This window comes from Choloepus didactylus, chromosome 15, assembly GCF_015220235.1.
Source record: "Choloepus didactylus isolate mChoDid1 chromosome 15, mChoDid1.pri, whole genome shotgun sequence".
Classification (NCBI taxonomy): Eukaryota; Metazoa; Chordata; class Mammalia; order Pilosa; family Megalonychidae; genus Choloepus; species Choloepus didactylus.
Genome location: NC_051321.1, coordinates 45,317,979 through 45,323,385, shown reverse-complemented (window position 1 = coordinate 45,323,385; position 5,407 = coordinate 45,317,979).

Genomic DNA, 5,407 nt, shown 5'->3' with positions numbered 1-5,407 from the left:
ATTGTTAGTTCTAGGAACTCATTTGTAGATTTCTTGGGTTTTTTCTAATACTAACATATCATCTGGAATAAAGACAGTTTTACATTTTCCTTTCCAATCATTGTGCATTTTATCTGTTCTGTCTTGCCTATTGCATGACTTAGCACCTCCAGAACAATGTTAAAACGAAGAATGAGAATAGGTATCCTTGTTTTGTTCCTGATTTTAGAGGAAAAGCATTTTTACCCTTCACCAATATGTATGATGTTCACTGTAAGGTTTTGGTAGGCTTCCTTTATCAGGTTGAGGAAGTTCTTTCTATTCACAGTTTGGTAAGAGATTTTTACCATGAGTGAGTGTTGATTTTTGTCATAATTTTTTAATGTCGTGAAATGATTATATGGATTTTCTCTTTTTTGCTGTTAATATGGTGAATTACATGGATTGAGTTTGAATGTTATACCAACCTTGCATTCCTGGATAAACTATACTTGGACGAGGTACATTATCAGTTTTTTATATTGCTGGATTTGATTTGCTAATCTTTTGTTTAGCTTCAAGTTTTGCTCTTTGTTTTTTATATTTGTATCATTCATTCTTTCCCCCTTTTACTTCTTTTCCTGACTTCTTTGGATAATATATGTGCTAGTCTGGATATATTATGTCCCCCCCAAATGCCATATTCTTTAATGCAATCTTGTGGGGGCAGACATATTAGTGTTGATTAGGTTGGGATCTTTGATTGAGTGTTTCCATGGAGATATGACTCAATCAACTGGGCAAGACCTTTGATTGGATAAATTCCATGGAGGTGTTGCCCCACCCATTCAGGGTGGGTCTTAATTGGATCACTGGAGTACTTTAAAAAGAGCCACACAGCCCAGATGTCAGAGCAACTGAGAGTGACATTTTGAAGAGCAGTTGCAGCTAACAGTACAAAACACTCCAAGAACAACATTTTGGAGAATGCCATCTTGAAACCTGGGAGCAAGTGGACACCAGCCACATGCCTTCCTGCCTTCCAGGCTAACAGAGGTTTTCTGGACACCAATAGCCATCTTTCAGTGAAGGTACCTGATTGTTGATGTCTTATCTTGGACACTTTATGGCCTTCAGACTGTAACTTTATAAACAAATAAACCCCCTTTTATAAAAGCCAATCCATTTCTGGTGTTTTACAAAATGGCAGCATTAGCCAACTAATAATAATATATTGTTATTGATATTCCATTTTATCTATTTTGTTAGCTTATTAGTCATACCTCTTTATTTTTAATGGTTGCTAGAAGGATCACAAGATGAATCTTTAGCATCTCATCATCTACTTTCAAATAATATTATCCCACTTTCCATATCATTTAAAAACCTGATACCTATTGTTCTAGTTTGCTAATGCTGCCAGAATGCAAAACACCAGAGATGGATTGGCATTTATAAAAGGGGATTTATTTGGTTACACAGTTACAGTCTTAAGGCCATAAAGTGTCCAAGGTAACACATCAACAATCAGGTACCCTCACTGGAGGATGGCCAATGGCATCCGAAAACCTCTGTTAGCTGGCTGGCGTCTGCTCCAAGTTCTTGTTTCAAATGACTTTCTCCCAGGATGTACCTCTCTAGGCTTCAACTTCTCACAAATGTCACTCTTAGTTGCTCTTAGAGCATTTGTCCTCTCTTAGCCTCTCCGGAGAAAAGTCTGCTTTCCAAGGCCATTGCCAAAGTGTCTCTGCAAGCTGAAGCTCCTCTCTCAGTTCTAGTGCATTCTTCAAAGTGTCCCTCTTGGCTGTAGCTCCTCTTCAAAATGTCACTCACAGCTGCATTGAGTTCCTTCTGTTTGTCAGCTCATTTACATGGCTCCACTGATCAAGGCCCACCCTGAATGGGTGGGGCCACACCTCCATGAAAATATCTCATCAGAGTTATCACCTACAGTTGGGTGGGGTGCATTTCCATGCAAACAACCTAATCCAAATGTTCCAACTTAATCCCCACTAATATGTCTGCCCCACAAGATTGCATCAGAGAATATGGCTTTCTCTGGGGGACATAATACATTCAAACAGCACACCCGTACACTTTCATTTCCCCATTTTGTCATACATTTTGTTTTTACATATATTCTAAATCCCAAAGTACTTTGACATTTAATTCACCTTAGAGGTAATTATTTTTGAAAAGTTAACAATGAGAAAATGTCATTTATATTTACATCTAGAAAACTCATTTCTAGTGAACTTGATCCATTTGTGTAGGTCCAAGTTTCCATCTTGTTTTATTTCTCTTATGCCTGATGAACTTCCTTGAATATTTATTGTTTTGCATATCTACTAGTGATTGATCCTCTCAGTGTTTGTTTACCTGAAAAAAAATCTTTACTTTTTCCCTAGTTTATAAAAAATATTTTTTTTCTGAGAAGAGCATTCTAGATTGATATATTTCCTAATTGTTATTTTTTCAGTCCTTTAAAAATGTAATGCATTTTCTTCTGGCATGCATAGTTTCTGATAGTATTTTCTCACCTCTGTTGCTCAGTGTTTAATGTACTTTTTTTCTTTGCTTTTAAGATATTCTCTTTAAATGGTTTTCAGCAATCTGATTTTTATAAGCCTTGTTGTGGATTTGTTGTGTATCCTGCTTGTAGTTTTGTAAGCTTCTTGGATCTATGCATTTATAGTTTTCATGAAATTGGAGAAAATTTGGGCCATTAATTCTTCAGATATTTTCTCTACCTCCTACCTTTTCTGGAACTCCAATTACATGTATGTTAGATCACTTTCTATTGACCTGCAAGTCACTATTTTTTCCAGTACTTTCATCTGTGTGCTTCATTTTAAATAGTTTCTGTGGCTCTGTCTTTTCTTCTTTAGTATTTCATCTGTTGTAATCAAATCCAGTGTATTTTCATTTTGGAAATCACGTATGTTTCTAGAAATCAAATGTGTCCTCTTTATATCTCCTGTTTCTCTCCTCATTGTTTTCATTTTCTTATTTAAATTGCTGAGCATAAGGAACGTATTTTAAAAATCCACTTTAAGATATTGCTTAATATTGCTTATTCCATAATCTCTGCCATTTCTGGGTTTGTTCTATTGTTTGATTCTTTTTTCCTTGGTCATGCATTATATATTCTTGATTGACTTTTTTCCTGTTTATGGGTTATATATTATATTTTCCTGTTTCTTTACATATTTAATACTTTTTTTATTTGGTGCTGGACATGGAATTTTGCATTGCTGCATGCTGGATTTTGTTTTATTCCTATATAGTGTGGGTTTTTTTTTCTTTTTTGGCAGGTGGTTAAGTTGTTTGCAGGTCACTTTGACTGTTATAGGGCTTGTTTTTTCATCTCTTTAAGGGCTTGTCTAGAGTAACCTCTACTCTAGGGAAGTTTTGCTCTACTACTGAAGCATGAACCTTCTGAGGTCTCTATTGAATATACTCCATATGTTCAGAAAGTTTTCTCCACAGTGGATGGTGGAAGCTTAAATTAGTCCCCTATGTGCACTATGTGCACTCTAGAAATTGTTTTGCTCACAGTTCCCTGGTAATTGTTTTTTTCTCTGGAAGTTTACTTTGTCTAGTCTTGTGGAATTTTACCCTTTGCATATGCAGATTATTATTCAGTCAAAGGTTTACAGGAATGCCTATGCAAACTCTACATAGTTCCTCCTTCTCCGGTATTCTGAATCACAAATTTTAGTGTTTTCAGCCTTTCTGTCTCTTTAAGTCAGTCTTAAGTCCCCTTAAGTCACAGAACTCTTGAGTTCCCCTCTCTCTGCTACAATCTAGAAATTGCTGCTAGGCAGAAGAGGTCCTCATGTAGCTTATGTAACTCATATTCTTTCTGTAAGGGCTCATAGTTCTATGCTTCCTGATGTCCAATGTCTGAAAACTGTTGTTTATTGATTTAGTTCCAATTTTCTAGTTTGGAAAATTGGATGTAATAACTCCACACCATGTTATTCCCTCATGGCTGAAGTATCAGGATTTTTTTTGTAATTATGTCATTCTGCTAACAGAAAACCAGCATAACCTGACACATACAAAGTAACTACAAAAAAAATGAATATGTAACAAAAATTTTAAAATTCCTCTATGTTCCATCTAAAAAATTGTCTCTTACTATCAGTGGCATATGCATATGAAACTCTGATGAATCCAGCATTTTGAATTTGGGATGAGTAAGTAGAGTCATAGAGAGTTTGAGTGCATGCCCAAGGTCTCATAGTTAGTGACAAAGATTACCATAATCTCTCCAGAATGCTGATCCAGTGCTATTGCTACCACATCAGTCTTTCTCTCCAAAAGCTTTACTGCTTCCTCCCTAGTATCTCTAGTTATAGGATTTCACATGGATCCATCTTCCCTATCTGTAACTGAAAAAATGTTTTTAACATGAAATATCACTGTACCAGAACCTACAGCAAATCTCTTCTTTTTATTATAGTCTATCAAATCCTAACTCCTCTATCTGTCTTTCAGGGTTTTTCCATACTCTGATACTCCATGCATAACCAATTACATTTGTCTCTGCTTCCTAACCAGATGTGCATCTTCCATTCAAGCAAGGTTTGTATCCTTAATAACCTTCTCACACATCTTTCTCATTCTCATCAATAGGATTTGCCCATACCATTTACTCTAAGCTGAATGGAACTTGATTAAAACTAGGACACATCATTGGATTTCTCAATCAAGTAAGAATTTTTTGTTTTAATTACTGTATCTTAAAAAGATTCTTTTTTATTTGTAATTTATTTCCAGTAGGAATCTCCAGGTAAATTACTATCACTACCATCAATCTTATCAATTTCATACTATTAGTTTGATTTTATATTACATACATTTTCAGGGAGTCTGAACACATAGCTTCTAAGGGAGAAAATTTTAACATCAAGCTATTGTTTCAATTCCACAATAAGCCTACGTTCTGAAGGACACAGCTTAGCAATAGGGTTGTGGTTTGTTTGTTTGCTTTTTGTAATCCCTGCCAAAACAGTTTCCTCAACATAACAAATCATTAATTAAGAAGTATTTACCTGCACTATGATGTGTTAGGGGTTGAAGATATGGGTGAAAAAAGAAAAACATGGTACTTTTCTTTATTGCTTATATTGAATTTAAAATCTGGTGGGAAATTTTAACCTTTGGAACATAATAATAAAAATAACTAACATTATTTATCACTTATTATGTGCCAAATACATGGCGAAGTCATTTGTTCCTGGCCCATTTCTGTGATATAGGTACTACACTTATCTCATTTTACAGATAAGACCCCTGATGCTCCAAAACTTATATACCAGCACAGGTCAAAATTTAAGAATTAGCAGCAAATCTGGGTCTTGAACCCAGTTATCTGAATGCAAAACCCAGGCTCTTCTCTTTGTCGCTCAGATGTGGCCCTGTCTCTCTAGCTAAGCCAACT